This window comes from Pipistrellus kuhlii, unplaced genomic scaffold (genome assembly GCF_014108245.1).
Source record: "Pipistrellus kuhlii isolate mPipKuh1 unplaced genomic scaffold, mPipKuh1.p scaffold_m20_p_6, whole genome shotgun sequence".
Classification (NCBI taxonomy): Eukaryota; Metazoa; Chordata; class Mammalia; order Chiroptera; family Vespertilionidae; genus Pipistrellus; species Pipistrellus kuhlii.
In genome coordinates this window covers 36,981,284-36,997,948 of record NW_023425562.1, presented here as the reverse complement: position 1 = coordinate 36,997,948, position 16,665 = coordinate 36,981,284, and positions in this window count along the sequence as shown.

Genomic DNA, 16,665 nt, shown 5'->3' with positions numbered 1-16,665 from the left:
TAGCTTTGGGGTCTCTAATTTTCCTACTCCTTCTTAGGCTCTGACCAGCTTTCTTTAATTTTTTATTTCAATATGAATGGCTATAAATGTTTTAAATGTCTTGCTCCCCCTTTAAATAGTGTTTTCTAGGTTCTTTCTAACTTTCTGTATTGAGAAGCTAGTCAATATCTGTTGTCAGGTTGTTGACCTGACAGGTGACCTATTATTACTCTAACATTGATGTGCTTCAAACTCTAAAGTACAATATTCTGAAAGAGAATGCATACCTTTCCAAATTTATGCATTTATACGTAGCTGGTTCCATTACTTTTATTAAATTTATGGGACAATTTTAATCAAACTTTATTAGTTTCATGGCATTGACACATGGCCAGTTAACCTATCAAACAACCAAACAGACGGTGACATACCTGTTAAACACAGTGATGCTGTTCTGTTCTCTGATGCTCAAATACTGCCTAACCAACCTATTTCACTTTCTAAGAGGAAAATCTCCTGGAAAAGAATGTAAATATTTGTATAGTACAAATAATAACTTTTTTCATATGCAGAGTAAGTATAACATTTCTGCATCTGGAAGGATTAACAATCTTCATACTCATCCTTAGTTTGAACTGACATAAATGTGTATATTTAAGAATATATTTAATATTCTTTGTAGGCTTGTACTAACACTTGTTATTCATGATAGCCTCAGAACCTCCATCACCCACTCCAGTCACAGAGACACACACCTGGGAAGAATGGAATGAGGCATTTGGAGTGCTGATATCTGGAGACAACCTTTTCAAACTCCATAGAAGAGCAACAAACTGGTCACTCTGAGCAAGAAGGAAGATTGAGGTCAACACCTTGTGGTGTGGTGTTTTTTAATGGTCTCACTCAAAAACAAATCTGACATGGCCAGTTACCAACTTTGTGGTAATCCGGCAACTAAATAGGAATAAGACCCAAGAAATAGCTGGAATAACCATAAGAAAAGCTTAACACCCAGCAACAAGTTGTGGGTGTCCAATGACACCCTCCCACAGCCATCACCAGCTAAGTGACAACATTGAAAGAGATCCAGCAACTGGAGGAAGTTGGAAGAACTGGTAAACAGCCTGAAGGAAAGGCCATAACTAATATAAAGCCATTGTAATGGATCTATTTGGGAGACCACAGAGCTTGGGCAACCCCACTACTAAAAGCAAACCCAATGACTCCCCATCCTGCACCATACACATGCCAGAGAAAGAGAGCTAAAAGGAAACAACTTGCAGTTACAAGGAAATGTACAAATGTAATGTCCTTACAGATTAAAAAAAAAAAAAATAGGTTTATCTTACCATCCCGCCCCCATAGGTCTACCTATCTTCATTACCAATCTAGATGCCTGATTATTCTTAGAGGTTTCTATGAATATGCTAATTTAGCAACATTAGAGTTTACCAAATCTTCCCATTAATATGAAAGTTCTGTCTTAAAACAAGAAAAGTAGATGCCAGTTGGGATAGAGTCTCACTCCAAGTGCCCTTATAGGCAGAGTGGCTCCCCAAAGATGCCACACCCTATCCCCCCCAGAACCTGTGTTTACATTACCATGAGCAACATAAGGGACTTTATAGGCATGATTTAGGTCATAGATCTCAAAATAGAAAAATTACCTTGGATTAACTAGGAGTGTCCAAGCTAAGCCCAGGAGGCCTTAAAATCAGAAATATTCTCTGGCCTAAAGCAGAGGAGAAGGAGCAGGTAGAGAAGTAACTAAAGGCAAGATGGACTTGCCATGTACTGCTGGTGTGAAGGAAGGACCATGTGATAGATGAGGTGGCTTCAGTCAACAAGGACACAGGGATCTCTGCTCTGTGGTCCTAGGCAGCCAAACTCAGCACCAACCCAATTGAGCTTGAAGTTGGTTCTTCTCCCCTGGGTCTCAGACTAAAGCTCAGCTGGGCAGCACCCATGGCCCCCCTAGAAGCAAAGCCAGTTGAGCTCCTGGACTTCTGACCTCCAGAATTGGGAGAGTATAAGTACATATTGTTAGCAGATAAGTTTGTCATAAATTTTTGTAGTAGCAATAAAAAAGAATAGAATTATTTTTGACAGTATTTTGAAATTCTGTTATTAAATAAGCCTTCTTTTTGTGCAGCAAGAATCGAGTCCACTATTGGGGAAGGCCAGTTTATCTGACTTTACAGGTGATACAGAGGCCAGTTCTTTGGGGCACTCTGAGCCTGGTGTGTTGATGCCCACTGTGGTGCCTCTAATGCCCTCAGTCACAGAGACACACAAGGAGAAATCACAACAATGTAAAAATGAAGGATTCAGACAAATTAAACTGCCTGAATTTTGCTAAATTACATAAGCACATGATATTGAAGTGTATTTCCTACAAAATTGTGTGTCTAGTGTTCATCTGAATTGTGTCCTGTAGAAATACAACCACATGTAGTCAGAATAAGGCACATCTAATCCTATCATTTCTTTTCTATCAAGAGGGCTGGTAAAGTTATTTTGCATAGGTTAGGGTGAAACCTTTCCATTCAGGTCAAACATTGGATGCAGGGAAACTTTCTTATAAATCCCAGTTGATTGCAGAGCTGATCACATTGTAAGACATGGGATGAGACCTCCTCCTTCCTGACTTTCTATCTCTGATGCAGACCCATTCACAAAGTATTGCATTAAATTAAATATTATAACATGTTTCTGTCCAATCATCCAAAACAAGCCAGTACTTAAATCTTTTAAGCATGAGCAACACATTTTTAAGGGTTCCCCTTTTTCTAATCCTTCAGATAATTATAGATCAACCAGGAAGTGATAGGAATTTCTAAATATGCCCTGGCCCATTTGGCTCAGTGAATAAAACATCAGCCTGTGACTGAAGGGTCCCAGGTTCTATTCCATTCAAGGGCACATGCTCTGGCTGGAAGCTTGACCCCAGTAGGGGGCATACAGGAGGCAGCCGATAAATGATTCTCTCTCATCATTGATGTTTCTATCTCTTCCTCCCTCACTTTTCCTTTCTGAAATCAATAAAAACATATTTTGAAAAAGAATTTCTGAATAATAAGAAATGTGTTCTAGTCAGAAATCCAGAGTAATTTGGAGGGTTTTCAAAGCCATGCAGAGAGGAAGGCACTGCTGGGCTTCCATGGTGTCATAACTGGCATCTTTTCAGTATCAGAGGAATATCCATTCCTGATTCTATTCAGGTCTGGAGATTAGTACAGAAGCAAGTGAAGACATAAATGATTACCATTAAAAATGGTGGAAGATGCCGGGACCAGTTTGGCTCAGTGGATAGAGCATCGTCCTGAGGACTGAAAGGTCCCAGATTTGATTCTGGTCAAGGGCATGTACCTTGGTTGAGGGCACATCCCCAGTGGAGGGTGGGCAAGAGGCAGCTGATCGATGATTCTCTCTCATTGATGTTTCTAACTCTCTGTTCCTCTCAATTCCTCTCTGTGTAAAATCAATAAAATATATATTTTTAAAAATGGTGGAAGATGCTACAATTCACAATTATGAACTCAAGAGCAATGTCAGATGGGGCTTTCTGCCACTAGCACATTGCAGGGAGCCGCATGTGAGACTGTGATATATGCGAGCATCAGGAATCATGGACACAGGTGCAGGAGAGGTGAGGACCCGAGAGGACCAGGAAGAGTCTCTGGTACCTCGAGCTGAGGATGATGAGTTTCTACCACCTGTATTCCAACAGTCTGTGTGGGTTTTCCAGGTCAATGGTATGGGCCACTGCATCCTGTTTCTTTATATTCCTATTATCTGTAAAATTCCCACTAGAGCACTATCTTTGGTCACTGTGTGGTTAGTTGGTGTTTTTCTATGCTGTGGTTCTGAAAGAAGAACGCCTAATGCATAAATAGGACCCTGGCCACTTACTCAAGCCTTGGACAGAGTTGTACTTCAATGGCTGTAAGGAGAGTGGGGTGGGGGGAGGGACATCCTCTGTGGGCTGACCTTGGGCAGCCAGAGACCATTTTGACTATTACCAATATACTGATGGTCATCATCAGGGGCCATGGGTGTTGGCAGCTAAGAGTGCGTTATCACTGAGCAATGCCAGGGCTCCAGCAGGACAATATATGTCCTGTGATTTGGGATGAGACCTTTCCTCCAAACACCTGTACAAAGAGCTAATTTCCACAGATCTCAAACAGTCACCTTCAGAAAACACCAAGCAGGAGCTGGGGCTATACACTATACAAGATTAAAAGCAGCCTCATCATCCAGTGTCCAAGATATTCCTTTCTCCTCATTGTGAGCTTCTTTCCCTCTCCTCCTCCTGCTTCTCATCCTCTTCCTTCCATTTCCCATGAACATACCTCCCACTGACCATGAGCGGTATTGATCCCACAGCCCTCCCCAAGGGCAGTCCCACAACAACCAGACAGTGATGAACCTGAGGGATTCCGTGCTCATTCCAAATCATTTAGAACTAAATTTACTTTTTATTTAAATATTTTGCAGGGGGAAATGTAAAAATAAAAATATGTAATGATTCCTATGTACACATATTGGAGTTTTAAAACCTATGCAGTCATTGCGAATATGGTTTCAATTACATCCCTGTAAACTTCACTCTGTCTTCCGTTAGTCTGCTGCAAATTCCAGGTAACATCCATAAATATTTCACCATGTGCTGTGTCCAGAATAACACACACACACACACACACACACACACACACACACACACACTACCTAGGCATCACTTAATGAAACGAAAGTAAGAAGAGTTCTCTTTCCACAACCTCTCATATATGTCAGTGTCATTCTTTTAGGCCATGCTGTTTAAAGGACCTCATATCTGCTTATTGTTCCAGTATTAGGAAGTGTGTCCATCCCCTAGCCCTTGCACCTGGGCTGCCCTATTACTTGCTTTGATCTAAGAATGCAGCACTGCTGTGCCAACTTCAGCTCTAGACCTAAGAGGCCTGGAAGCTTCCATGTCACTGTCACCATAAATAATGTTCAGGCTAGACTACCACCTAATGAGAGGTTTTGTCGGGTGTAGTCACAATGCCCCTAAGCCCAGGCAGCCCTATTCCCCCATCCTGCATGGTTCTCCCTGCTAACCAGGAGAGCCAGGTTTCATGAGGAGCTGGAGGCCACCAGGTCAATTCTGATAAGTCTGCAGTGAGAACAATGCTGTTGTGAAAAATTGCTAAGTGCAGGGATTTGGGGATATGATTTTTTGAAATGATAGAAATATCAATGTCATAAGCAATTTGATTCATTTAACACTCCACAAAGCTATTGGGGCAAGAGTACTTAAGATTTTAAAATCCTGCATATACATCAGTAGTAGAATTGGCAAAAGAGTAGCAAATGGCATAACGGAAGGAACAGGCTTGGAATAGACATGTAACAGATAGATATCATCTATCTATAAAAGGTAAAAACGTATCTAAGGCTTGTCATAAGGATAAAAAAAACAATGAATGACAAACATTTAAAATAAAACATATAATCAAGATTGACAATAGAAGTGTAGAATTGATATATCCAGGAAATTAAAATGGACAAATATCTGGCATATGTAAATGGTAAAAAGAGAGAAAAGAGAAAGAGATTGAGGGAAGAAGCTGAAAGAAAAACAGTGCAGGAACACAAAGAGTAAACATTATAGTCACAGAAGTAAAAAAAAAAAAAAAAATCTTAGCTAATAATAGACAAACATGTAACTTGACCTTACCTCCACTATGTCCACAGCCAATCAGGATTGAGTATTCAAATTAACCCAACAAAGATGGTGAGTTAATTTGCATATGCAGGCATGGAGCAGCCGGAAGGGGTGGGGCAACTGCTATGAGGGGGAGAGGGTGTGACAGAGGGAGCTACAGGAGCGTTGGTCTGGCTTGGAGCGAGGACGTGTAGGCTCCCAGGCAGCTGGGAGCAAAGCCAGGGGAAGAAAGACTTTCTTGCATGAATATCATGCAATGGGCCTCTAGTAATCTAAGAAAATATTATATAAACCCAGTATAAATTAACTTAAAAATCTTAAGTAGCTTTTCTCTGATGACCAACGTTGACCCTAAAAGATGGAAATCCTAACTAGACAAATGAAAGTTTTATAAACATATTATTAAAAGCTAGACTGAAACCACATCATTTTACTTTCTCTTACTTTTTTTATCTTGCAAATAATTGATATTATTTTTGTGTGTGTGTGTGATATTTTAAACCTCCAGACCATGGAAATGCCAGATGCTGTTTTCTATTAATTAATTCCATTATTTTTTAAATATATTTTATTGATTTCTTACAGAGAGGAAGGGAGAGAAATAGAGAGCTAGAAATGTCAATGAGAGAGAAACATCGACCAGCTGCTTTCTGCACACCCCTTACTGAGGATGTGCATGCAACCAATGTACATGCTCTTGACTGGAATCAAACCTGGGACCTTTCAATCTGCAAACTGATGCTCTATCCACTGAGCCAAACCGGTTTTGGCTAAGTCCATTATTTTTATCTCTGTCTTTATTTTTTAACTTTTCATTATTCTTTTTTTTGTCTGATTCTGTTGTTTTATCTTCAAGGTATGTCTCTTGTTTTATTGAATTTATGTTCCCGTGAAAGTATTCACAGAAATATGAGAATTTTCCACACTTTTTGAAAATTCCTTCTCTCCTTAAAGCATACTTTTTTTCTAGACCAGGTTCTTGTTTAAAGAATTTATAATGGGTGTACATCTCATACCCATCTGGATGAAAATCTAAAAGCAATTTGGGAGGTGAGTGCTTTGAGAGGAAATTGACTCTATATAATGTAAAAACATATTGAAAATGTACAATAATGAAAATGTTCTGGCATGAAAATAAGCAATTAATTACTTGGAATTTTATTTAAAAGGCATGTTAGGGACATATCCATCATCCAACTATCTGTCATCTATCTATCATCTATCTCATATCTATCATCTATTTATCTTTCTATCACCTATCTACCTTCATCTATCTATGAATCATCTACCTATCTATCTCTATATCTACTTATTATCTTTTCTTTTTCTTCCCACACTTAATTACCTACTTCTCCCTTATTTCTCTCTGGGACTCATTCCTTCCCAAACTCTCCTTCCATGGATACTTTCTGGGTCACTTTGGAAAGTCACTGGGCTTTCTTGGTGAATCTGGCGCTGCAGTGCAGTCAGTCATGGGGATGCTCCTGGAAGCCCAGAGCTTCCACGGCCGCCACGCAGAGCCATCCTGAAGGCAACTAAAGCTGTGAAACAGGCATAAAAAGATTTCAATGTTATTTAAAGGCTGAATCCAGTGAGCCTGCAGGGAACCTTTTGCAAGCCAGTTAGATACATTGCTCCTAACTGCTATAGATTTATTCTCTGAACTTTCTTCTGATTTTAAATAGCTTTACTGAGGTCTAATTCACAGGCCACACAAAACATTAAATGTGTAGAATTGAATGGCTTTTAGTATATTCACATAGTTTTTCATCCATCAGCACAATTGAGAACTGGTTCATGATCCTGTATTCCTGAGCCATGATATCCCCAGGCCCTGGTTCTCCCACTCCAGAAATCCAACCCTCTACAGATTTGCCTTTCCTGGATTTTCATATGAATGGAATCACATGCAACCCATGGTGTCTGGTTTTGTTCATGCAGCACGTTTTCAAGTTCTGTTGTGTGTCAGAATTCCATTCCTTTTCACAGCCAAATAATATTCTGCTATATGGACATACCGCATGTTATCTACTCTTTCATCAGTTGGTAAGTATTTGAAGAATGGAAAAAATACCTACAGATGAAACCTTTTGGCAGTGTTTTACTCTTTTTTTTTTTTTTTTTTTTTTTGGCTTTTAAGCAATCTCTTCAACCCTAAAATTAACAAGGTCAACAGTGAGCATCCAATGTTAAGATGCAAGGTTCTTAGCTAGGCATCCTCTGTGATGGACAAGAACAGAGGAGCTCAGATGACCGAGATGTTCTTGGTGGCATCCATGGAAGTCGACAGCCAGTGAGCCAACAAGCCTCCACATTCCGACATGTTGGAGCCCAGGGTTAGCGATTCTGTAATGCTAGTGTTAGTTGTGAAGACCACTCAGATGCTCACCCTTCTCAAACACTGACTCTCACTATTTTGCATGTAGAGAACTGTGTGTCCATATGGAAATGAACATGTAGAGAACTGTGTGTCCATGTGGTGTGTCCAAACCTAAATGAGAGTAGATCCCTAATCAGGTAATCTTTAATTTTTTTTTAATTCACGTATCAGTTCTTTCATTTCCCCCAGTGCTCTCACTCTACCCCCACCTCGGAAACCACTGAGTCATAGGGGACAACAATAACACAAACCAAATTCTGTTGGTATAACTAGAACTTCATACCCCCCTCTTCTTCACACCTCCACTACAATGGGAACAAACTCCAAGTTTGACTGCTGGATGCTGTTGGACACATTTATGGGAGATTGTTAAGCAGCTATAACGAGCGCTACACCACAGGCAGCACATGGAAAAAAAAAACAACCTACTGTGAACATGATAACCTTTCTCCTGGAATGCTCTAGAAGGTTACAGTTTATTGTGGGAAAACACCCATCATGAGCTTTCTTTCTATTTTAAACATGAGTTTCTTGAAAGCACCTAGGAGTATTAACTATTTATTAATATATACTTGGTTTTCCTCTTTGGTTTTTGGGTTGTTTTGTGTTTTGTTTTGTTTGTTGGGGGGGGGGGTATCTCAAGAGTGCAGAATGTATCTGCCTTTGGAGCAAGGATCTGCCATTTGTCTGGGACAGATCATCCACAGGTTATGGCACATACATTTTATGGCACTTTATATAGACCAGTCTGAGTGAAATAAACACACGAGCTGCAAAGCTCAAAGTGACATAGTCCAGATCTGACATTCCTACCTTGGCTTTGAGCTTCAGGCACTGACTAATATTCCACATGTACCAAGTCTCCCAGAGGAGGAAATGCAGGGATGTTTACGTTATGCAATATGTAAAATATATGCCCAACTTCCACCCAAACTGATGATCATTTAAGTCAGGAGGAGGAGAGAGTGGTCTGTGCCACTCTATGCATAAAAGGAGAACCCAATAGGACAGATGACTGGTTTGTGGACAAAATAACATGCCACTGTGTCCAAGTCTTAAAGAGTCACAGCTATAGGAAGGCTTTTTCATGTGCCTGCCTCTTTTAAAATTGTTAAATCACCAAGGAGGGCAAGATGGATATGCCTTTCTGACTATGGCCCTTATCTGCAGCATGGAAAAGTCTTTTCTTTTGACAAACCATTTTTTCACGAATCACCTCTTCAACAGCATTTACTTATCATTATTAATAAATTGTTGCCGTAATAAATTATATTTTAAACATTTTATTAAATGCAGTTCTCATGTACTTAAAATAAATTGCGAAGCCGGCTTTTTTTCCCTGGTATTTAATATATATGCTATGACACAATGTGCTTTTAATATATTTAATGTTATATACTTTAAAATGTAAGTGTGTTGTACTTTTATGGAACTTACTTTATATTCCTTTCGGTATGGAAAATGTATTACTTTTTAATATGGGTTCATTGTGCAGTGCCATTAAGAAATAGAGCAGGGTTCTTAAAAGTGGTAACTTTGAGACTTTAAGTACATTAAGTGTGGGGGAGGGGAGAGGCTGCCTGATGGTAACATCAAGCGTCTAATTGAAACTGACAAAAGCCGGGAGAAGTCTCTCGCTGACATAGTAATGGCGCTGGCATCTGCATTGACATCATAGCAACTCTAATGCGGGCGCCCAGACACCTCCACTGACAAAAAAGACTTCCCCTGACACCCGCTGCGCTGGCACTTTCTTTGGACATCCTATCACTGTCATTCAAGATAAAGATGAAAATATTATGAAAAACATCTTCAGTCTATGCTTGTTAGCTACTTCCCTCGGTTGAAATGTGGTGGTCATTTTCTAGAAGCTTCTTATTTTCAAGCCTCTCCGAGAAGAGTGCTCCACCACAGTCTCACTCATGTCAAATTCTCCTGTAAAATAGAAACATAAAAATGGATTTTTTCAGGAAAAAAAAATTTAAAAAAATTTTTTTTGCATGGATCTTGAAGGCAAGAATGGATTTGGGTTCTTTTGAAGCTGCAAGTCAATCTTTTGGGTCCATGGGGGCAACACTGTGAATCAGGCATTGTGGAAAGTGTGTCCTCAGAGAAGGCACAAGAGTTCATGGCTATAAAGGGAGCCAATGATCCCCTGATTACAGTTACTCACCAAATTAAGTAAGGGAAAACCATTTCCAGGTTGAGCCCTAAGTCCAGTAATCAGTGTCCTTAGAAGAAACAGAGAAAGGGAAGACACAGAGAATAAGGCCATGTGAAGATGAAGATCAGAGTGATGCAGCCACAAGCCAGGAGCACCTGGAGCCCCCAGAAGATTTAGGAGATAAGGAAGGATCCTCCCCTGGGCCTCAAGGGGGCATGTGGCTCTGCCAGCACCTTGACTTCAGACTTTGGGCCTCCAGAACTGTGAGAGGATTCTTTACTGTTATTTTCAACCACCAAGTTTGTGGTGGTTGAAAACAACAGCCAAATGTGTGCCAGTTCAGCAGCCCCAGGATACTGATCCTCAGGGCAGCTTGTGTCTTACGTAGGACTCTGCACTTGGGTCCCTGAGATTGGCATAATAACTCCATTGTTATCATCTTGACCTCCCCTACAGGGTTTTAACAAGGACCCTGTATTTCTATTTAGCTTTGGGATGCAGGGATGCATCTGCTCCTGCTCAGGTCAGTGCAAACGAGGGGCTTATGCCAAGCGGGGATGCCTTCAACCCCAAACCAACATTGTTTGTGATGATAATTGCACAAGCTCTCTGCATGGGGGTAGGGGCGATGAGGGTGTGCACAGTGTATAGAGTGTGTGTGTGTGTGAGTGTGTGTATGTGTGTGGTATTTGTCTTTTTTTTTTTTTTTTTTCCAGAAAAGACCCATGCATGTGGGCAGTGGGGAGAGTGGATGGATCACCAGGTACCCATCAGCTCCATCCACAAGGACAGCTCAGGATCCAAGGGTTCAGCAGGAGAAGTGTTATCTTTTTCAGATGGAAAAGCTTACCAAGAACAAAGATATGCTTCATAATCCATCTTAAAGCCTTAAAGACAGTAATTTTACATATTGAAAAACTTTATATAGTTTTCAGTTCCCCCACAGCTTACAAACACGTGGTCTATGTACCAAATAAATGCAAATGGAGGCTGAGTTACTTCATTTGTTTGCTTTATTCTTTCAGTAAATAAACACCTATTAAGTGCAAAATGCATCCTGAACGTATTCAATTAGGCACCATGACAATGAACTCATTAAGTAAAAGATGACCCCACCATCTATAAGCTATGGAGGTAGAAAAACAGATGAAGCAAAAACATTCACTCAAGTGTTTGAAGTACACTTGACCCTTGGGCAAGGTGGGTTTGAATTTCATGGATTCATTTATACACTTTTTTTTTTAATAGACCAGAACAGTTCAATTGACCACACAGCAGCATGATTGTTTTTGAAGTTTTAGAAAAATATGGGTTTGGCCAAATGGAGGAAGGAATGGGGAGCAAAGTAGGGGTTGGGAGAGACTTGGATGTGGCATGTGAGGTTCAAGGATTGAAGACTGACAATAGCAGGAGAAATGGTAGCAGGACACCAGGACATGTTGCAGAAGTAGCAAGAACAAGACTTACAGGGACTCAGTCATTTGGATGCACCTGCTCAGTGGCCTTGGGAGAGTTATTTGATGTTCTCTCTGCCTCTGTCACCTCATTGATAAAAATGGAGAAAGTAACAATATTTACACTTGAAGGTTACTGTGCACATTAAATGGGATGAGGCCTGCCAAGTGTCTTAGCAAATTGCAAGGAACGAATGCTGCCTATGCTTGTTTTAACAGAAATCTAACTCATTCCCTTTGTGCTGCATCCTTTGTTTCTCCCCTCCCCCAAGCTTGAGCATTTGAGACTATCTTCTCTCACACCCCAACTAAATAAATGAAGAGCCAAAGTGAAAGAGAAAACATTGGTGAGGAGATCTAGCCAGTTCCAAACATTCTCCCAAGACCCTGTCATCTTTGAGATATTACAGGATCCTGGAATGACTTCTGTAGTGACAAACTTGTTTTAATGTATTATATTTTAATTTGTTTACACCCATTATTTACCAATGATCTATACAGTAATCCTTTATTAAATGTCATGTTTAGTGATCTGCAACAGTCATTGGGTCCAGGAAGGTAGACATCATGATTGCACAGACCCACATCTCCCTATTTCTTTCCCCAGCTGGGGAAAGTTCCACCCTGCAATCTATATCCACGCACCCATGAACAGGGCTGCCTCTGGATGCAGGAGTGTCTAAGGTCCCTGAGCACTCAGACACTCTCAGGAAAGGTGGAGAAAGGTGATACATTGCACAGTGGTCTCCCAACAACAGAGGCTCAGGGAGGTCCCAGTAGTGGGAAGTCCCCAGAAACATGCAAGAATTGGTCAATGGGGAGAAAGATGACATTTGAAGGAAAAATTGGGAGAAGCTTTTCTAGGGTGGATAATGTCCTCCAAAATTTATGGCTACTTGAAACCTGTGTATATGAATTTATTTATGAATAGAGTCTTTGCTACTATAATCAGGTTAAAATTGGGGGTGTGTGGCCTAATCCAGTATAACTAGTGTCCTTATAAGAAAGGAAATACAGATAGAGGGGCAGGTGGAAACACCATAGAGAGAGGAAGGGGAACATCAAACTCACACTTGGAACCTGTCCTAAAAGCTGGCAATGACTGGTTCTAAAGTTATGAATTTTCACAGTCAGCATTAATCATATCCATTTCCAAACATTTCTAATTTGTGGAATGTGTTTTTACTTCATTGATGAGGTATATTAGGACACTAATGTGCTATATTTTTCACCCACACTATATTTTTGAAGAAAATAGTATTTAGCAGATGAAGAAGTAGATATGAAAAGATAAAATGCTCAAATGAATCACCCAGTTCATGAAAAATAAATCATCGCTCTAAACTTCTTTGCTATGTTCCCGTTGTATCCCATGGCTCACTTTCTCTACGGCAATCTTGATCGGCATGTAAGGAATGGAAAAAAAAAAAAAGTTATTCTGATTCTTCTGTCTCCCTGATGATTCATGTTTCTTTGTAAACGGAAATACTGAGAGTCAAGTAGATGGTATCAGGAAGAACAAAGTGGTTAAAAGAAACAGAGAGATAGAAAGATGTTGGAAAGGCAGGTCTGCGGGACTGTTTGTAATGGATTCTACAACGACAACACTTCCTTTCTTTGGAAATGTTCCTTTACTAACACAAAGGAAATAAGAAAAAGAGTTTTCAGTGGCCTCCCTGACAAGATGTAATGTCCCATCACTTCTATTAAGATCTCAGTGGTAATACGGATGCATTGGCATTTAATAAAAACAGATTTGAGGTCAGATGGTTTTTTAAAAATAGTTCTTTCCTTGCTTGGAAAGGAATGTAAGTTAGAGAGTAATCCATCAATCTTTTAGAGTGGTTTTAAACTTCTCTTGGCCTGGAAAATTTCCCCCAGACTTACCAGAAATGAGACAATGACTTATCGGATGGCACTGAGCTTCAGTCACAAGTTTTATTTGGAAATGCTTTTCAAAGCGCTACTTGCCCAGTCTCAGTTCTGTAAAACAGGACTTATCTAACTGTACCTCTCCTTCTAAAGACTACATCAATCCCCATGTCTTGAACATGTGCAGTTTTATTACAGTTGACATATGTCTTTTCTTCATTTAACTGTGATGTGAGAGACACCCTGGACTCCAGTTTTCCTACAAGTTTCCAGTATACCCTAAGCTCTAGGATACGGGGAGTGCAAAGACATAGTGACCAGGTTGCCATTCAGATTATCTGCTGCATGGACAGATAGGAAAAGCATGAAGCAATGATATCTCAAGTTCAGATACTTTATTCTACCTTTATTTCACTTCTTAACTCCTACAATGTGCAGAATGCCAAAGAAAAAAACAAAGTTAATAATTGGCCTTTTGGTCAAAATGGTGGAGTGGGTAAATGCATCTCCTCCCACGATCACATGAAAATTATAATTAAACTATGGAACCATCTGAAATCTAGCTGAACAGAAGTCTAATAACAAAGGATAAAAAGGAGCCATGTTGAAACTGGTAGAAGGGGTGGGGTCTCAAACCCGCTGGTCTCTCACCCACATATGACCGATAAGAATCAGGAGGGATATCTCAAATGCAGAGGTCACAAGCCCCACACCGGCTCCCCAGGCCCAGAAAGAGAAGTCCCTAAACATCTGGGGACTCTGTCCTTGAGAAAGAGAGAAGTGGGACTCAGGTGTCCTTTCAGAGGGCCTCAGCACACTCACAAGCACTTGCCTAGAAGCTCAAGCAACAAGCAACAGGCAGAAGTTCAAAAAGTGCCAGGGACACACTGAGTTTTCTGCTTCAGGGCCAGGGCTGTATGGCCGCTCTCTCCAAGACTGAAGTGTTGCAGGTACTGGCAGAAATGCCAGCAGAACCAGGTGGAAGTGCCTGCAGATGCCATTGCTCCTTTGCTGAGACCCCCACACAGCCAAGGCACAGAGCCGGCATCAAATTGGAGTTTCCAACCTGGCTAACATCACTGCCTTACCCTGCAGATTCCCTAAGTACCCTCCCCACCCAAACTGAGAACTGGTGAAATCTCTTTTATCCACTCTTCCTCGCAAGTGGCCAACTTCTGCCCTCACTGAGGACTGTGCTCCTAAAAATCTCTCAACAGTCCACAAACCCCAAACAAGCAGCATCTGGCCTCTGTGTGCCAAGCACCTCTTGCTAAGCAGCCCCAGGCCTGTCATTGGTGAAAGCTGGCCTCAGTTTGCAGCATAGTTTCTCTCAGGTGCCTCCAATTCCAGCACAGAAAGCTACCAACTGCAGCTCACAGTAGCTTATACTGGGTAACTCCCTGAGGGGCACAGGCAGCTGCTGATCTGGGGGTGCATTAGAGCTCCTCTCAAGAGGCCCTAGAACCAGCACCTACACAGTGTCTGGCTTTAGATCCTACCAGAGCATCACCCAATTAACTCCATAGTGACACACCCAATGGGTGGGCTTGACAAGCACCAGAGCCCCACTAAGCAAATCCTGCTCTGTGGGGTCAGCCTCTAAACAGTAGTTTGTGTGCCAGTCCTCACAGCCAGTTAGTCTGAAGCTCAATCCCACCCACTAGCAATAGCAATCAAGACTCCACTACAAGAGGGCACATACAACCCACACAAGGACACATCCGGAAAAACCTCAGGTGACCAGGGAGACTGCACAACCTGGCCCTAGAAGACATCTACAACATGAGGCCACCCTGCCAAAACCAGAAGATTTATCAGCTCTACCTAACACACAGGAACAAAACCAGGGAGGCAGCCAAAATGAGGAGACAAAAGTAACATACCCCAAGAGAAAGAATGAGACAAAACTCTACTAAAAGAACTAAATGAAATAGAGGCAAGCAATCTACCAGATTTATAATTCAAAACACTGGTTACAAGGATACTCAGTGAACTTAGGGGGAAAATAGATGAACTTAGTGAGAATTTATACAAAGAGACAGAAATCACAAAAAGTAATAATAATGGTGGTAGCTAAAATAGATTTATTTTTTTTAAGAGTGAAGCATTGTGTATGCAATATCAAACTTTATTTCCTTTGGGTATAGGTCCAGAAGTGGAACCTCTGGATCAAAGGGTAGTTCTTTTTCTGATTTTTTGAGGAACCTTCATACTGTTTTCCATAGTGGCTGCACTGATTTACATTCCCACCAGCTGTATGAGGTTCCCTTTTTCCATATCTTGTCCAACACTTGTCTTTTGACCCTAAACATACATGTTGTTGTATGTTGACTATATCTCAATAGCAAACAAGACTAAGACATTGTGTTAAGAAGTCTCCTAGATGCTATACTATTCACCTTTTCCTAACATGATGGAGCAGCAAAGGAGGAAGATGCTCCAATGAAAAATATATAGTAACTATAAGTCTTCCAGCCATCAACCTCAAATGTTCATTATCTTAAACCCTTCACCAACCTGTGGCCTTCCTGTATCTTCCTTGTTGTAGAAGAAATCCTATATAATAAAAACCTGACATGCTAATTGTCCTGTCTTCCAGTCATCCGTTCAACCAATCAAAGTATAAAATGCTAATGATATGCTAAGGCCGCTCAACCGCTTGCTAGGACATAAACTGATCACCAGGGGTCAGACAGTCGACCAGTTGACCAGTTGCTATGCCGTACACTGACCATCAGGGGGGAGGTACTCCAACTAGTAGATTGCTGCTGGGGTCTGGCCAACCTCCTGCGTCCCTCCTCAGCACAAATCTTGCACCAGTGGGTGCCTCAGCCCTGCCTGGGGCTTCTCACTATCTGGGACCCCTTGAGGGATGTTGGAGAGCTGGTTTTAGTCTGGTCCCACAAGCCAGGCTGAGGGATCCCACTGGTGCATAAATTCATGCATCAGGCCTCTAATCCTATATAATGAAGAGGTAATATGCAACTTGACCATCACTCCAACACACAAGATGGCCACCCCATATGCACATCAGATAGCGACCACAAGATAGCCAGCAGGGCAAGGCAGTTGTGGACAATCAGGCCAGCAGGGAGGGGTGGCG